The 20,053-nt window shown below is 37.0% G+C and overlaps 1 protein-coding gene and 1 non-coding gene across 2 annotated transcripts in view; one reads left to right on the forward strand and one right to left on the reverse strand.

Annotated features, from left to right (window-relative positions):
• The window catches only part of KCNH8 (potassium voltage-gated channel subfamily H member 8), a 406,714-nt gene that overhangs the window by 42,726 nt on the left and 343,935 nt on the right, over nucleotides 1-20,053 (forward strand). The window lies entirely within an intron of this gene.
• On the reverse strand, nucleotides 10,096-10,202 carry LOC114050726. The gene has a single exon (XR_003570070.1). It is a non-coding gene; the product is annotated as a U6 spliceosomal RNA (small nuclear RNA).

The raw sequence follows: 20,053 nt of genomic DNA on the forward strand, positions 1-20,053 counted from the left end.
CAAATCATAAAAAGAAGCACAAAAATCCACGGGAGAGAAGAACTCCTTAAAAAGTAGAATGAACCAAATCCAAAGAGATATACTTAAAATCACTGAAGAAAAGAACTTCTTAAAAAGCAAAATTGGCTAAATGAAAAAGGAGGTAAAGAAGTTCACTAAATAAAATAATTTCTTAAAAATTGGAATTGGGCAGCTGTAGACTAATGACTACATGATACATAAGGAAACAACAAAACAAAATTAAAAGAGTGAAATAATAGAAGAAAATATAAAAAAATCCTCATTAAAAAAATCAGCTGGAAAGGGGCAGAGTCAAGGGGCAGAGTGAAAGCAGTGACTTGCTTGAGCTCTCCCCCAAACCCTTCCAAATACCTGTTAAAAATGACTCTAAACAAATTCTAAAGCAGCAGAACCCACAAAAAGACATCCTGGATGGTTGATGAGAAAGGTATATGCGCCAGGCTGGGAGAGGAGCACAGTTCCACGTGGGCACATAGACCTCAGTGAAGCTGGAGCAGGCCTCAGAGGACTAAATCACTGGCAGCTGTGGTGGATTCCAGACCTCTAAACCCACAAATGTCAAAGACAACTTAGAAGGTCAGTGGGAAAAGTCTGTTTCTCTGGTGAGAGAGAGAAGCATGGGTGGTCCCTGCCCTAGTCCCCAACTCTGGCCCCGGGATGGTGGCTGCTTCCTGAGCTTTCAGTCCATAGACTGAGGGGGGATTGGGTTGCTGATCAGAGGGGGATTGCAGGGATCTCTTTGCCAGTGCCAACACAGGAATTTCTTGCTTTGCCAGTGCTTGGATCTGGGTTACAGTTTTAGGTGGCAGTCCTGGGGCAAAGAGGAGCACTGGCTTGGTGGAACTTGTAGTGGTAGTGGAGAGGGATTCCTCTTCACAGTTTCAAGACAGAAAAGAGTGCTTGTGGTCACTCATAGACCAGAGCACAGGCCAAGAAAGGAGTAAACACCTTATCCCTTATCATACCATGCTGGAAGAACTGAAAATTTACAGGTCCCTAGAAGTATCTTTGAAAACAGCTGTACAAACTCCCAAAGCTTGGGACAGTATATTATCCTCAACAGCAGCAGACTCCTACCCTAACAAAGAGTTTACAACTCAAGTAATTGGCTGGGATCATGAGCACACATTGTAAAAAAAAAAAAAAGGCAGATCATAGAATCTTTCTTTGGTGACAAAGAAGATCAAAACATACAACCAGAAGAATGCAAAAAAGTCAAAGCTCCTACATCCAAAGTCTCCAAGAAAATATGAATCAGTCTCAGGCCTTGGAAGAGCTCAAAAGGGATTTTGAGAAGTGAGTAAGAGAAGTAGAGGAAAAACTGGGAAGAGAAATGAGAGTGATGAAAGAAAATCATGAAAAACAAGTCAACAGCTTGCTAAAGGAGACCCAAAAAAACACTGAAGAAAACAATACCTTAAAAAATAGCCTAACCCAAATGGCAAAAGAGGTCCAAAAAGTCAATGAGGAGAAGAATGCCCTAAAAAGCAAAATTGGCCAAATGGAAAAGGAAGTCCAAAAGCTTACTTAAGAAAATACTTCCTTAAAAATTAGAATGGAACAATTGGAAGCTAGTGACTTCATGGGAAATCAAGACAATGTAAAACAAATTCAAAAGAATGAAAAAAATAGACAACAATGTGAAATATCTCATTAGAAAAACAACTGACCTGGAAAATAGATCCAGGAGAGATAATTTAAAAATTATTGGATTATCTGAAAGCCACGATCAAAAAAAGAGCCTAGACATCATTTTTCAAGAAATTATCAAGGAAGACTGCCTTGATATTTTAGAACCAGAAGGCAAAATAGAAATTGGGAGAATCCACCAATCTCCTCCTGAAAGAGATCCCCAAAAGAAAACTCCTAGGAATATTGTAGCTAAATTCCAGAGTTCCCAGGTCAAGGAGAAAATATTACAAGCAGCCAGAAAGAAACAATTCAAGTATTGTGGAAGCATGATCAGGATAACACAAGATTTGGCAGCTTCTACATTAAAGGACTGGAGGGCATGGAATATAAAATTCCAGAGGGCAAAGGAGATAGGATTACAACCAAGAATCACCTACTCAGCAAAACAGTATAATTTTTCAGGGGGGAAAAATGGTCATTCAGTGACATAGAGGACTTTCAATAATTCTTGGTGAAAAGACCAGAGCTGAACAGAAAATTTGACTTTCAAATACAAGACTCAAGTGGAACATGAAGAGGTAAACAGGAAAGAGAAATCATAAGAGACTTATTAAGGTCAAACTGTTTGCATTCCTGCATGGAAAGATGATAACTCACGAGGCCTTTGTCAGTATTAGAGTAGTTGGAGGGAAAAAAATTATATGTGTATGTATACATACATACATACATACATATATATATACAGAGAGAGAGAGAGAGAGAGGGCATAGGGTGAGTTGAAGATGAAGGGGTCATATCTGGAGAATAAAATTAAGGGGTGAGAGAGAATTATATTGGGAGAAGGAGAAAGGGAGAGGTAGAATGGGGTAAATTATCTCACAAAAAAAAACAGAAAAGAAAAGGCTCTTACACTGAAGGGGAAACATGGAAAAGTGAGAGGGAATGAGTTAATCTTATTCTCATAGGATTTGACTTAAGGAGGGAATAACATACCCACTCAATTGGGTATGGAAATCTATCTTACCCTACAGAAAAAATAGGAGGGAAAGGGGACAAGAGAGCAGGGTGATGATAGAGGGGAGGGCAGATTGGGAGAGGGGGTAATCAGAAGCAAACACTTCTGAGGAGGGACAGGGTCAAAAGAAAGAATAGAATAAATGGAGGGAGTGGGATAGGATTAAGGGAAAGAGTTAGTTTTTCACAACATAACTACTATGGAAGTGTATTGCATAACTGCACAGGTATAACCTGTATTGAGTTGCTTGTCTTTTCAATGAGGATGGGTGGGGAGGGAGGAAGGGAGAAAATTTGGAACCCAAAATTTTAAAAACACATGTTTATAAAAATGTTTTCACATGCAAGTGGGAAATAAGAAATACAGGAAATGGGGTACAGAAATCTATCTTGCCCTACAGGAAAAGAGAAGGGGAAGGGGATAATAGAAGTGAGGGAGAGATAGAAGGGAGGGAAGACTAGGGGAAGGGGTATTCAGAATGCATGCCATCTTGGGGTGGGGGGAGGGGTGAGATGGGGTGAAAATCTGGAACTCAAAATCTTGTGGAAGTGAATGTTGAAAATTAAAGATAAATAAATTTTAAAAGAAAAAAGAAAAAAATCAGCTGATCTGGAAAATAAATTGAAGAGTGATAATTTAAGAATTATTGACTACCTAAAAGCCATGATCAAAAAAAAAAAAAGAATTTAGACATCATATTTCAAGACCTTATCAAGGAAAACTATTTCGGTATCCTAGAACCAGAAAGTAAAATAGAAATTGAAAGAATCCACCAGTTACCTCTTAAAAGATATCCCCAAATGAAAATTCCTAGTAATATTCCAACCAAATTTCAGAGCTCCCAGTTCAAGGAGAAAATATTGTAAGCAGCCAGAAAGAAACAATTTAAATACCATAGAGCCATAATCAGGATTACACAGGCTTTAGCAGATTCTACATTAAAGGATCAAAGGGTTTGGAATATGGTATTCAGGAGGGCAAAGGAGCTAGGGTTACAACCAAGACTCAACTACCCAGCAAAACTGAGTATAATCCTTTAGGGGGAAAATGGAAATTTAATGAAATAGAGGACTTTCGAGCATTCCTGATGAAAAGACCACAGCTGAATAGAAAATTTGCTGTTCAAAATCTGGCTCCAGCCTACCATTCCAGTCTTACTAAATGTTAATTTCCCTCTCATGTTCTATAATCTAATAAAAATTGACCTTCTCGCTATTTCTCACACATGATATTCAATGTCCCATCTTTCCTTTTTCTCTTCTTTTTGGCATTAGCATACAAGATGTATTGGATAGTAGAGAGCCTTACATAAGGGGATACAGTTATGGGGTTTCAATAATCTGTGTATGAGGTAATAAGTGTATGGCCTGGTAGAATATGAATGGTAGTGATTGCATGAATCTGAGAGACTTTTGGAGGAATAATTAATGGGGCTTTGTAACTCATGCTCAGGGAGCATCTTTTAAAAATAATTTTCCTGAAGTGCTAACATATGAAGTCTTTAACAACCAGAAGAACCTTAGCAAAGTTAACAGACTGAAACTTTCAGTCCTGTTTCTGTTACTCACTTTACGACCATCAATACTATATGATCATGAGTGGCTTCACATGCTTATCTCAACCAGGAGTTCTGATCTGACTGCTCTGAATCCCTTTAGTTTGACCACATGGTTCCTGAATAGTTTTACTCCCTGCTAGGATATCTGTCTTAAGGGCAGCTAGGTGGCGCAGTAGGTAGAGTACCGACCCTGGAGTCAGGAGGACCTGAGTTCAAATCCGGCCTCAGACCAAACACTTGACACTAGTTGTGTGACCCTAGGCAAGTCACTTAACCCTAATTGCCTTAACAAAAAATACACAAATAAATAAAAATAGGATACCTGTCTTAAGCAGATCACATGACATCTTTGAGCCTCGGTTTCCTCATCTGTAAAGTGATTTGGATTTAATTCAATTTTAAAGCTGAAAAGTAACCTTAGAGACCATATACTATCACTCTGTGAAAGCTTAAGGAATGGGACACAGGAGATGTACATTTTGATAGGGGTTCAGGTGGAAGAGGGGCAGTTAGGTGACACAACACGTAGAGTGCCAGACCTGGAGTCGGGAAGACCTGAGTTCAAATCTGGTCTCAGATACATGCCAGCTGTTTGACCCTGGGCAAATCACTTAACTCTGTTTGCCTCAGTTTTCTCATCTATAAAATGAGCTGGAGAAGGAAATGGTAAACCACTTTACCATTTTTTGCCAAGAAAACTCCAAATGGGATTACAAAAAGTCAAACACAACTGAAACAACTGGGTACAACAACAATAACAACAAAAAAGTGGAAGAGAGAACAAATATAAGATATAGTGCCAGGAGGCAGCATTAGGGCCCTGGGAATCTGAGGACTATTTGGAAGGAAGGGGAAAAACATTTTTATTTCATTTTATTTTAAAAATTCAACTCAAATGCTACATTCTAACTACTGAATCATGGTGCTAGAAGAGTGGCCAATTTTAGTAGAGATGCAGCAACTGAGTCAGTCTGCACACAAGGCCAAATCAAAGAAACTCCTTGGATTACAATAGATCCGTCCCTAGATCTCTACTATCTTCCTTTTTTGAGTATAGTTGGAGACTACATAACAGCTTAACATTGCTTTTTTTTTCTATCATGGAGATGTAATAAATATAAGATGTGAGAGCAGTAATAGTGCACAGATTCTCAAATTATCAGGGATTTTTCCAAAGTGTCATCTAGGAGGAAATTTGGGAAAGAGTCTGTGGAATAGAGGAAAAAGAAAAGGAATTCTTTTATAGAGACTTCCATGAACCAACTGCTTGTGAGAGTTATCCAGATTTGGTATGATATGTAAATGCTAATAGTGCCACAGTTAGCACGAGATAAAGGGGGCTCTGACCAGGGTGCTGACCTGAGTGTATTTACAGAAACTGATTTCTCCCTGTGGCTGGAACATTATACTTCTTTTCTTTAATAGCCACCGTCTTACCCTTGTCTCATGGTCTTCTTCTTTTTGACACTGCTGCTTGGTTCAAATGTCATCCCCCAGGTGAAGCCCCCCTCCCAGACCCATCCTCCCCTTCAATCCCCATGTGACAAGGGTGAGTGTTGGAACACCCTTTCTGAGCATGAATATCTCATAATGAGACAAACTGTCCTCTTTGATCTCCAGATTCAATTGCTTGACCCCCAAGGGGAAAAATATTATGGCTCTAAGTCCATCTCCTTAAAAGAAAAAACAAATACAGGTACACAAATTCTCAGTGTGACTTTAAAGAGATGAAACTCCTTTCCAAAAGCCATAAAATAAAAGCATTTTCATTGTTAAGAGGCATACCACATCTACAACATATATGTTGTATTATTTTGATTTAAAATATGGAAAGTATCCAAGAACATGGGAGCAATATAGAAAAACATCATCCTAGTAAATTAATTGCAAAGAAGCATGAGCCAGGAGAATTGAATGATGATCCTAGGGCCAGCACAGACTAACTGGGCAGCCTGAGGAGAGGTTGCTTGGGACTTCAGGGCACCAGGAGAACTAGGTTGTGAAACCTGAGGGCTTGAGACTCAACCCATTTGAAAATTGCAGTTGATGTGGTAATCAGGATTTAGTGGTACACTCAGTCCTAATTGCAAGCCACCTAAAGGTGTGATCTTGGAGTGGGAAAAGAGCAGAAGAACCACACAGGTATTTTCTTCTTAATATATATTTTTTAAAAATCTGTTAACTCAAAGTAAAGTTAAATTAACAATCTTAATAAACAATACCCCAAATGTACTCCATATGTAAAAATGAGACAAAAATCCTTTTGGTAGCATTTTGTTTAAATTTGTTTTAAAATGCATTTTAATAGTGCAGTGAATAGAGTGTTGGGCCTGGAGTCAGGAAGACCTGAGTTCAAATCTGGACTCAGATACTTACTAGCTGTGTGACCCTGGACAAATCACTTCACCCTATTTGCCTCAGTTCTTCATCTGTAAAATGAACTGGAAAAGGAAATGGCAAACCACTCTGGTATCTTTGCCAAGAAAACCTCAAAATGGGGTCATGAAGAGTCAGATATGACTAAATAACAACTAGAAATTTATTAATCACCAGTCAATAATTTCCAAAAAAAAATTAACAATGCATTCAAGTTTCTTTACACTTCCCAACACAAATGCAATACAAATCAAAAGGATAGGGACCCAAGGAAGAGCATTGCTTCCCAGCTTGTAATTTGAACCCAACTTACAGAATGATGGATAAGGATAATAAGCAGGGCATATATAATTTCTAGAAGGAAGCCATTCTGCTCCCTGGTCTTTTCTTTCAAATGAGTAAAATGTTTTATATTTGCCATTATGATCTATTTAAATTTACTAGAAACATTTATTTTTAAGTTATCCTTATTATTCATAGTTCATTTTAAAGTTTTCTTCATATGTCTTTCTACACTCTATGTGTCTTACAGTAAGCTTTGGGCAAAATCACAAGGTCTGAATGAAACTGAAACTTTAGAGGTCATCTACTTGTTGCTATTGTTATTCAGTTATTTTCAGTCTTGTCTGACTCTTTGTCATCCCACTTGGGGTTTTCTTGGAAGAGAAACTGGAATGGTTTGTAATTTCCTTCTCCATTTCATTTTACAGATGAAGATACTGAGACCCAAAGAGATTAGGTGTTGTTGTTTTTTTTAATTCCATGTGAGGATTAAATATCAGATCCTAAGTCCTATGACTAAAACCCCAGTGCCCTCAACATCCATCTATTAAAGATATATCCTTCTTAACTGTCGAAAAACTCAACTGGAAGGAAGAATGATACATGTCAAGAAGTAATGGAAAGAGCAAAGTCATGTTGTAGATTAAGAAATGGTCCCATGTGCCTAGGTCAATGTATTTTTCTGGTATGATGAGGCTCAGCTGATAACCATATTAATACAGTGGGGATACTAGATGCCTGTCCTTTTTGTTATTGATGGACTTTATGTTCTTCTGTCTAAAAAATGGCCTAATCTCTATCCTGGGATTGCTTCAGTAGAAGAAGAGAAGCAGGGGAGCATTATAGGCATATGAACAAACATGAAGCACAAATATAAGTGTTTCCCCTTTGCTGTGCCTTTGCTGATTTGGGGTTCCTATGCCTGGGGTGCTCTTCTTGCCTCTTTCATGTTGCATTTTTACACAACTCAAACACCACCTCTTCTACAAAGTTTCTCCTTGATCCCCTTGGTTGCTAAAAACTATCTCTTTCAAACTTCCCTTGCCACCGTATCTTGTACCTCTCTGATTCATTTATTGAGAGACAGTATGTGTCAGTGCTTAGAAGACTGCCCTTGGTATTAAGATCTCTCTCTGTGACACCCCAGCTGTGTGATTCTAGGTACATCATTTAACCTCTTAGGCTACTGTGTAGGACTCTAAGTTAAATAGGGGCTGTTGATCTGTATGGTGGAGAGAGGTTCTACACTGGTGTTTCCTACATCAATGAAATTGCTCATTTGGCCCCCTACCTATCACCCACATGTACTCAAGAACATGGATATGGAGCTAAAAAGGGACCTTGCACATCATTTAGTCTAACTCCCTAATTTTGCAGAAGAGACCCAGAGAGGTGAAGTCTCTTGACTTCGACTAAATAGATAGTTAAGTGGTAAAGCCCAAATTTCAGCCTGAGTCCTCTGGGTCCTGCATGACAGGTTGTTTGCCATCAAAGTTATGTTTGTTTCTTAAGGTTTCTACTGGCCTATATCCACGAGGGTTGTGCAGATACAAATAAAGTTCAGGACTTGGTAGTTATAAAGAACTAGGTTCATATAAACAGGTTTATATGAACATTATTGTTTATTTTTTTCTAATGGGGTGAAAATGGAAGAAAGAAAAATAGATTTTTTTCGTAAAAATACGTAAAAACACATTCCGATATGGAATGTGGCATGTACTTTGAGATGAGGCCTTAATTGCTTACTTTGTCACAGGAGACTTCTCAAGAAGTGGGAGTAATTTTTGAATATCTCTAACTTAAAAACAAAGCACATCACTAAAACTGAAAAAAAAATCCCGATGACAGTATCTGATAGTGCATGCAACATACCACATCTATATTCCACCACCTTTTGATTGAGAAAAAGGAAATGCCTTTTATCACTAGTCCTCTGGAAATGAGACTGTTCATTGCATGCAATTCCAAGATGTTTCTTCCTGGATAGTAAGTACTATGTACCTTTTTACTGTGATTTAGAACTTCTAATTTTTAAAAAAAAATTGACCACTTAATTTCGGCTCCTAATTCCATTAGGATTCATTTTTTTTTTAATATGCATTGCCTAGCAGTTGAATAGAGTCCAATTGTAATATGTATCATTTTTATGTGTTTGTCTTTTTATTTTAGTCATATACTAGCTAGATGTTACAGTAATTCTATTCTTTAGTATTCAAGTGAGCAAATGGCCTCTTTGTCATGGACCTTTAGGGGCAGCATTCAAAGACAGGAGCTATCTCACAGTACAGGCTTTTTCAAGTTGTAAAAGCTTAGAAAGTTTTCTTCTATAATGAGACATTTCTACTCTTTTGAATCAATCTAAGGCAACATGATATATCCTTAACTCTTCAAATACAGTCATCTTTATTCACATCACATATATTCAGTTCAGAATAAAATGATAATATGAATGAACTGTCTAAAAGTTTTCTTTCAATGAGCTAGAATTTTTTGTCCTTTCTTTTTTGTCAATTTATTAGACTGAAGCTTTTTTTAGGATGAGAAAGTAGTGTTTATTTGCAAGATAATTTGCGATTTAATTTTACAGCTATTTAAAATTATATAAAATGTAGGATATAACTGTTGGTTACAAATAAATAAAACTAAGCATCAGGGAAAAATGTGTGTTACAGACAGATATCTTTTAGATATTGGGTTCAATTGGCTGATATCTTGTAATACCAGATGCTGTTTGGAAACTCCTAAAGAATATCTGTTGAGAGTAACAAAGGCAGAGGAAATTTTAACATGAGATGAACATAATATTCATGATTTTTGATTCCATGTTGTACAACAATGTTAGAATCATTCAAAGTCCTTAGAATTGGGATGCGCCCAGGAAGAAAGTGGACAAAGGACAAAGGATGAGGAAGTTTATGTACGAGAAAGTCATTTAGACTTCATGTAACTCTGAATTTGGTTTAAAACAATTAACTCTCCTCTTTCACAAATTCAGCATTATTTATTATATAGATATATGTATATATATATACATATATATATTTGTTATTCTGAACTTGTCAAACACCAGAAAATGAGGATATCCATACACAAAGAACAAGAAAAAAAGTGGATTGTACATGAAACTATGAATCTCCACTAAAACCAGCTTGTTTTTTAGATAGAAAATACATTCTGCTTGTTAATACCAAAGCTGTCCTGCTTGCTTGTGAAAAATATGGAACACTTCACAAATTTGCATGTCATCCTTGTGCAGAGGCCATGCTAATCTTCTCTGTCTCATTCCAATTTTAGTATATGTGCTTCTGAAGCAATCACTGAAGCTTTTTGTTGACCTTAGTATTTCTAAGACTCAGGAGGTAGGAAAATTGATGTTTTAATCAATCAGCAGCAGGTTAAAGCATCTACTGTATGTTCAACTAGCCAAGTGAAGTGGAAAGCACAGAATCTGGATTCTGAAGATCTAGGCTTCAAGTCTGGATTTGCCACTTTTATCTATAAGTCTCATCATCTCTCTGGAGTCTCAGTCTCCCCCTGTGAAAAATGGGAGGGCTGCACTAGTTGAACAATAAGATCCCTTCTAGCTGTGTGTGTGTGTGTGTGTGTGTGTGTGTGTAAGTAGTCCTCCTTGTGATGGTAAATGACTGAATCATAGAATATCACAATTTCCCATGCATCAAAATTGGAAGTCACCCTAATGGTGAGATCCTTGGTAGCCATAAATCACCAACAGCAAAATATATGCAAGAAAGAGCCTAAAAGATGAAGGAGATGTGTGACTAGGAAAAAAATGAGTTTGTCATGTAACAAGGAGAAAGGTCTGTGTTAGAGTGTTAAGAGACATAAGGATCCCCAGCACAATGACAGAACCTTCTTTGAAGGAATCCCTTAGTATAGCACAAGATAGATAGTAATATAAAGTAATAATATAACATGTGCAAAGCACTTTACAAACATTAAAGGGCTGTATAAATGCTATTATTGTTATTATTATTACTTTTACATATTTTATTAAGATGACATGGTGATGTTCCCCTTCCTCTATCCTTTGAATACTTAATGGGACTTATTTAAATTTTACTAATTGCATGGGGTTAGGGACTGAGCCTGATTTTGGGACTCTAGACAACCAGCAGGGAAGGAAAGTACCTCTGCCAATTCAGGTTGGCAGCCTTTCTAAAATGGATATCTTAGAGAGTAAGCTAGAACAGTTTCTGGCTATAGGACCAGTTTTTATCCAGTAGGCTAATTTGTATCATCATCATCATCACTATCGCTGTCATCATTAATTATTAACTATGATTTCATCAACCTAGGAGACTCCTGAGGTAGAAACTACCTTCATCAATGCAGATCAATACCTCATCCGTTGTATAGTGTTAATGAATTTCTTGGGGCATCGAGAGATTAAGTGATTAACTCAAGGTCATACAGCCAATCTGTGTCAGAAATGGGACTTGAGCCTAGGTCTTCCTGACTCTATTCTCAGGACATATCTGCCACACCCTTATGTTTCCAGATGCAATAGAGCTTCAGAAAGGGAGAATTCCATGTGGCTAGAATGGACAATGAAGGATGGAAAAGGTGGGCTTTGAAAAGGTTAGTTCATGTTAGTAGCTTTGATTGTTGTAGTTCACATTAGTTGAAGTATCAGAGAGAATATAGTTTCTCCAAAACAGTAGTGACTCCATTTTCAGAGGGGGGAAAAATATGGGGAAAGGACAATGGTACCCATCTCACTTTGGATTCATAGCAAGATTAGAGATAGAGATATAGAGCTCAATAGTTCAATAGGGCCATGTGGTTAAGTTTAGGGTGGCTGACCACCACCTAGTATTTTGAAATATAAGTTGTCATTCTTTGTCTTCTTAATGCCTGGCCCATACCAGGTACTTAAGAAACACTTATGGAATGGACTTCCCTAAGAGGGGGACAGTCCTTAGTCACATTCCTTTTCTTAAACTAGTATCTTTCTTTTCTTTTTTGAAATAGGATTTTATTATATATAGTTGCTGAAGCATTTCTCGCCCCGAGATTGCTTTCATAAACCAAATCTTTTCCATCTTCCAATTGTAGAAGTTAGTTAATGCGAGTACATTAACTAATAGACTTATTTTTGGTGTATATATGCGATGATCCTTGCAATGAAAAATGGCTCTGTGTGTGTACATGTGTGTGTGTGTGTGTGTGTGTGTGTGTGAGAGAGAGAGAGAGAGAGAGAGAGATTGTGGTTTTCCCCCTATGTCTCACCACTCAATGCAACTGAGGCAGAGAAAATCAATGGACCTAGAGAGAATTGTTTTAAATGAAACTAAAAATAAATGTTTTATACTTTAAAATTTAGTATAACATTATAACCAGAGTCATTTTAGACTTGAGTAAATGGAAGTGGTGGTGGTGGTTATTGAATAGTTACCCATCAAATTGGCTCTCATATTGTAAAATATTCAAACCAGTCATGTGGATTGGCTCATATCATATAAGAGATTTGAATTCACTTGCAGAAGTAAGCAAATCATTGGCTTCCCACATCTGGTCTGACTGTCTCACAGTGCAGGGTACTAGATCCTGAATATGAAAATCTTTTGGACATAGGGTTATGTGATGTCAACATTAAAAGTGGAATTCAAGAGGAGGGTGTGCTGACCTATTCTCGTTTGGGGTGAGAGCAAATTATCCACTTAGATATATGTTTCTGATAGATTGGGGCCCCCTCATCATATTGTGCTCTGCTTAAAGAGCATTGGACGGGCGGTACCAAACACATAGCCCCCGCAACATTTCCAATGAAATTAAAATGCAATTGGCAAAATATTTTACAAAATAAACAAAAATTCAATAAAACATAGATAATATTACAATTTAATAGTAATCAATATGTGGCCACAGGGATAGTTATCTACAGATTAGTGTGGCCCCCATTTCTATTTGAATTTGACACCTGTACCCTATATTATGGCAGACTTCTAAACCCTTGGCTCCGATGATTTTTAAAGCCATTGTATTGGTACCTACCACTTTCTTTTCTACTACCTAGTGCCCTGAACATCGCACAGGTATAGAGCAAATCCTCTGGCTTTAAAGACAAAAATAATACTTCGATTGGGAGGAGGGAGGGAAGCAAGCCAGTCCCTTAGGAAATCTCTGAGTCAGAAGGGACATTAGGAATCATCTTGTCCAACTCATACTGAAAAATAATCTCTTCAATAACGTCCCCAAGGAGTTGCCATCCATCTTTTGCTTCTAGATCTCTAGTGTCAGGGGCGCGGGAAGTGGTACTTTTATAATGACTGAAACTGATATAGAAATTCAAGACTTTCAAATAAGTTCACATATATTGGGGACAGTGAGGTGCAGTGGACAAAATATCAGGCCTAGTGTCAGAAAGACCTGAGTTCAAATCTATCCTCAGATACTTACCAGCTGTGTGACCCTGGGCAAGTCACTTGACTTCTTTTTATCTCCATTTCTTCACTTGCAAAATGGGATTGATAATAACACCTACCACCCAGTGTTGAGCAAATGAAATGATATTTGTAAAGTATTTAGCACAGTGCCTGGCACATAGGTGTTATTTATGTTAGTTATCATCATTATTATGATTAAGTTGATAAAACACTGTGAGGTGAATGTTGCTGATGTCAATACAGCCATTCCTCCAGTGGCTAGTACCTTCACCTCCAAATGACCTTGGATTTGTTTTATATGTAATATACACACACATACATACATATATATGTATATATGCATATATCTATATGTGTGTGTGTGTGTGTGTGTGTGTGTGTGTGTGTGTGTATAGTCTCCTCTGATAGAAAGCTAGAATGAGGAAAATGAAGACAGGGACTGTTTCATTTTTGTCTCTGTATCCTCAATGGCTAGCACAGTGCTTGGCACATAGAAGACACTTAGTAAATGATCATAGATTGATTGATGGAGAAAACAACTTTAGAGAGGTCAAGTAACCTGCCCATAGCTCACTAGACTTGAATCTCCAGACTCTTTTGACTACAAGTCCAATACAAGGCATTCTCTCTTGCTACAATCCCTCTGAAGGTACCCTCATTCTAGCTTGGGGAAGCTCGAATGACCCTGGGGAAATCACTTAATCTCTCATTGCCTCAAGCAGCTAAGACTATACATTGCAGAACAATTGCCAATCTGTACTGGTAGTTTCTTCACTCTATAGATGAAATCACAGGTCTGGACAACTCTAATGTCCCTAAGACTTCTTTTCTCCAGGGCTAAAATTCCTCATTTCCTTCAATCAATCCTCAGATTTTTGAATCCCTTTACCCTCCTGGTCACCCTTACTAGGTGTTCTCCAGATTACTAGTGTATTTCCTATAATGTGACCTCTAGAACTGTTTCCAGTGTTCCAAATATAGCTTGGCTAGGTCAGAATACAATGGGTCATCCACCTAAGTCACGGTATTCTCTGTATCCTGGGCCATTACCAGTCATTTTGACTTGTTTCCTGTCACTGGACTTCAATTACTCTGGAAGAGAGAGTGAGACTAAAGACTTTGTGCAACTCTGCCTCACTTAAATCCAATTCACTGGCAAGTTAAGACATCACTGGTGATGTCATTGGTCCTGTTTGAAAATGAAGTACAAACAACAACAACAAGTCATAGGAACATCATTGTAGAGCTGGAAGGAAACTTAGAGGCCATGTACTCCAACCCCTTTATTTTATAGATGAGGAAACTGAGGCCGAGTGAGCTTAAATTACTTGACCCAGGTAACACAGGTAGTAAAAACATCAGGAGCAAGATTTTTAACCTGAGATCTTTGTCCTCAGAGCTAGGGCTTTTCCTATTGTATCATGCCTTTTTTGTGTATTATATCTCTTTTAAGAGGCAGTGTGCCCACATAAATCAACAGCATTCCTATATATCATCAACAAGACCCTCCAGGAAGAGATAACTAGATATACCCCATTTAAAATAACTCTAGGCAGTATAAAATACCTGGGAATACACCTACCAAAACAAGCCCAGGAACAATATGAACAAAATCATAAAAAAAAAGCTTTGCACGTAAATAAAATCAGATTTAAATAAATGGATAAATATTAATTGTTCATGGATAGGCAGGGCCAATATAATAAAAATAACAATTTTACCAAAACTAATCAATATATTCAACACCATCCCAATTAAATTATTAAAAATATATATGTTTTATTGAGCTAGAAAAAATAATAACAAAATTCTTTTGGAAGAACAAATGGTCAGGAATATCAAAGGAACTAATGGGAAAAAATGTAAAGGAAGGAGGTTTAGCAGTACTAGATCCTAAACCATATTACAAAGCAGTAATTATCAAAACTATCTGGTACTGGCTAATAAACAGAAAGGTAGGTCAGTGAAGCAGAGTAGACATGAAATTTACAGCAGCAAATGAACATAGTAACTTAGTGTTTGACAAGTGTAAAGACTTAAGTTTTTGGGAGAAGAATTTACTATTTCATAAAAATTGTTGGGAAAGCTGGAAAGCAGTCTGGCAGAAATTGGGCATAGACAAATATCTTACACCATTTACCAAGATAAGGTCAAAATGGGTGCATGGCCTAGATATAAAGGTGGATATTAAAAGAAAATTTGAAGAACATGGAACATATGGACAGTCCAACAGACTTATGGATAAACAATTTGTGAACAAGCAAGAAATAGCATTGTGAGGTGTTAAATGGATAATTTTGATACGTTAAATTAAAAAGGTTTTGTACAAATAAGACAAATGTAGCCAAGATCAAATGGAAAGCAGAAAACTGGGGAGAAATTTTTGTGGACAATTATTCAGATCGAGGTCTCATATATCAAATACATGAAGAATTTTGTCAAATCTTTAAGAATGTGAGTCATTCCCAATTGATAAATGGTCAAAGGATATAAACAGGCAGTTTTCCACTGAAATAACCAAATTTATAATCATATGAAAGAATTCTCTAAATCATTATTGACTAGAGAAATGCAAATTAAAGCAACCTTCAGATATAATTTTATACCAATCAGACTGGCTAAAATGATGGAAAAGGAAAGTGACAAATTGTTGGAGGGGATGTGGCAAAATTGGGACTTTAATTCATTATTGGTGAATCTGTGTGCTGATCCAACCTTTTTGGAGAAAGATTTGGAATTATGCCCCAAGAGTAATTAAACTGCCTATAACATTTGACCCAGCAATACCACTAGTAGATCTATTTCCCAAGATGATCAGAGAAAAAGGAAAAGAAGCTAAGTGTTCTAAAATATTTATAGCAGCTCTCCCTTTGGTGGCAAAGAACTGGAAATTGTAGGGATATCCATCAATTGGGGAATGGCTAAACAAATTATGGTATATGTTCATGTTGGAATATTACTCTGCTATAAGAAATAATGAGCTCGATGATTTTAGAAAAGTATGGAGAGACTTCCATAGAGCAAAATGAACAGAACCAAGAGAACATTGTATGTAGTAACAGTAGTATTGTTTTAAGAAGAACTTTGAGTGACCAAGTCATTATGACCATTATAAATACCTAAATTAACCACCAGGATCCTATGGAGAAAGATGTTGTTTGCATCCAGAAAAAGAATTGATACACACACACACACATACACACACACACACACACACAGACAGAGAGAGAGAGGTGAGATCTACACATGCAGATTTGTGTCTAATGATAGCCATCTCGAAGTTTGCTGGGGGGCAGGGAGAGGGAAACAAAAGAAAATTACATGATACCTTTGTTGTATATTAGAAAGGAATAGTAAGTTGTACACAATGGATCTGCAATTTCAGGTGCAATCCTTTGCTTTTCTATTCCACTTTGTTATGGAAGTGCTTGTTTTATTTCTTAAGTTTAGAATAAAATTAATTAATTAATTTTTAAAAAGAGGTAACTGGTTTAATTAATATAGAGTATGCTTTGGAGTTGACTGACCTCTGACACATAATGGGATCCTGAGCAAGTCCTTATTCTCTCAGTGCCACAGGCACCTTTCAAAGGTTACAAATTACAGAGAAACTGCCAACCTGCATTGGTAGGGGGAGTTCTTGACCTATAAATCTCTTATGTCAATAAAACCTTGGGTTCAGTCCCACCCCATCTCTCATTTCTTTCTGAGGAAATGATTAACTAAAACTTTTCTGATTAGAGTATTGCTGAATATCAATTCAAAGGAAGAAGATTATTTTTCCCAAGAGGGCCCCAAATGCTTCACTATCCAGCTATTTTTATTCCTTCACTTCAATTTCCTTTCTTTCCACCTTATCTTAATTTTTCAAAGGAGCAAGAGAAAGGGACCAAACCTATATTAAGCACCTACCATGTGCCAGGCACTATGCTAAGCCCTTTAAAATATTACCTCATTTGACCAGGAGGGGCAGTAGTATCCAAAAGCCCCAAAGGAAATAAGACACTTCCATACCAGGCTTCTTTGTTGCCCAGTGATGCATGCCCTGATCAGTGCATCGGCTTCATAGGGAAATGTTGTCAGAACTGAAAAGTACACATTGAACAAAGACCTCTTTCCTTTTTAAGTTTAAATCCTATGTGAAATGTCAGGATTAGCAGACACGTCATCTGGACAGAGGGAATTCATTTTCATACATTAGTCAGCGTCTTTTGTAGCAGATATATATGTGAGAAGGTTTATGCATGTATGTGTATTTTTGACATTTCTCTTTTTAAGAAAGTCTGTATGTTCCTGGAAGGAATGCTATTATGTACCGGGAAATCTGGTTAAAAAAACAACAACTGTTCTTTTAACCTTTTAGCAGGTATATGAGGCTTTACTCACAGGTATTTAAAGTTTGAGTTATTCTAAAGGGGGGACAATTGTGGATCTTTGTAGGAATATGGCCAAATAAGACCTTCTAGATTAAGGAACAAAAACATTCTTTGAAAGAACTATCTCTTCAGGCTGCACTAAGAAATAATCAACAAGTGTTTATTAAGGGCCTACTATATCCCAAAGACAATAAATGAAAAAATTTCCACTCACAAGGAACTTGCATTCTAAGGGGCAAACAAGTACATATGTGAGTATTTGTAGAATAAAATACAGTAGAACCTGGGCAAAGGTCTCTTTCACCTATGAATGGGCCCCTCCAATGTTAGATTTTAATGGCAAATCAGTAGAGGGCACAATTGATGAGATCTGTGCTTGGGGCAAAAATCTTTGTGTGAATCAGAACCTCCATTAACAGTTCTGGTCCTGGGGCAAGAAGGGAATTTTGAAGAAGGAAAGTTTGAAATAGGCAGTCACCTTATTGAGATATGGCCCCTAAAGATCAGGATGCTCCCAGAAGCCATGAAATTGGGTCAAATAGTATAGAAACAGATCAGAAAGGTTTGCACTTCTGGTGTGGGAAATTCTTGGGATTCCTAGCCTTCACTATGGTTAAAAAACAAAGTTAAATCATCCATGATTAGATGAAGTAATTCTAAAGGATGGACAGCCCATCCCTAAAATCTTCAACCTCTAGAAAGAGTTGGGAAGATATGCAGCAATGGGGGGAGAGTCTTTTTTTTAATTGTTTATTTGGTATTTATTTTCCCCAGTTATATATAAAAACAATTTTTACCATTCATTTTTACAACTTTGAGTTCCAGATTCTCAACCTTCTTCCCAATCCCCTCATTGAGAAGGCAAGCAATTCAATATGGGTTATACATGTGTAATCATGTAAAGCATTTCTATAATAGCCATGTTATGAAAGAAAACAGAGATCCCCCCCAAAAAACTAAAAAAAAAATAGAGAAAGTAAAAAAGTATACTTCAATCTGTGTTCAGACACCATCAGTTCTTTCTCTGGGGATGGATAGCACTTTTCATCATAAGTCCTTCAGAGTTGTCTTGGATCATTGCATTGCTGAGAATAGCTAAGTCACTCACTTCTGATCCTCTTACAATATTGCTGTTATTCTGTACCCAGTACATTTCACTTCGCATCAGTTCTGCAAGTCTATCCAGGTTTTTCTGAGAGCATCCTGTTCACCATTTCTTATAGCACAATAGCATTCCATCACAATCATTTATCACAACTTGTTCAGCCATTCCCCAATTGATGGGCATCCCCTCAATTTCAAATTCTTTACCACAAGAAAAGAACTGCTACAAATACTTTTCTACATACAGATCCTTTTCCTTTTTTATCTCTTTTGGGATATAGACCCAGTAGTGATATTGTTAGGTCAAAGAGTATGCATGGTTTTATAGCCCTTTGGGCATAGTTCCAAACTGCTCTATAGAATCAGTTCACAACTTCACCAACATTGCATTAATATCTTATTTTTCCCACATCCCCTCCAATATTAGTCATTTTCCTTTTCTGTCCTATTAGCCAATCTAATAGGTATGAGGTAGTAACTCAGAATTCTTTTAATTTGCATTTCTCCAATGGCAAGATAGAGCATTTTTTGATATGACTACACATAGATTTGGTTACTTCACCCAAAAACTGTTCGTATATTTTGATCACTTATCAATTGGGGAATGGCTCTTATTTTTATAAATTTGACTCACTTCTCTACAAGTTTGAGAAATGAGGCCTTTATCAGACAAACTCGCTTCAATTTTTTTTCACAATTACTCTTGCTGCCCGTATATCCCTCCATCCTATCCACCCCCCTCCCCAATGTGGGGACAGTATTTAGAGGGGGAAAGGTAGCAGTTGACTCCTATGACCCATTGATGAAAGAACAAACCTTAGGTACAGCTGGCTGACTATGAAGATCTGACAAATTCAAATCAGATACTTATTAGCTATATACCTCCAAAAGTCATTTAACTTATCTCAGCCTCAGTTTCCTCATCTATAAAATAAGAAGAATGATAACACCTACCTCCCAGAGTTGTTTTGAACATTGTGTGTGTGTGTAGATATATATGTATATATATCTACACACACACACATACACATATATACACACATATATACATATATAGATACACATAGAGATAGATTAGATATAGATATGTATGTATGTATACACACATCAATATATGTGCATATGTATATGTACACATAAAGCCCTTTGCAACCCTTAAAAAATAAAAATTATAAAATATATAAATAAACATATAAATTATCATTAGTATTATATGTAGTGAGGAAGCATGACAGGTGATAGAAATCTAGGTTGAAAGTCAATTAGTCCTGGATTTAAGCCC

The sequence above is a fragment of the Vombatus ursinus genome, unplaced genomic scaffold (genome assembly GCF_900497805.2).
Source record: "Vombatus ursinus unplaced genomic scaffold, bare-nosed wombat genome assembly UNPS02014799.1, whole genome shotgun sequence".
In the NCBI taxonomy this organism is placed as follows: domain Eukaryota; kingdom Metazoa; phylum Chordata; class Mammalia; order Diprotodontia; family Vombatidae; genus Vombatus; species Vombatus ursinus.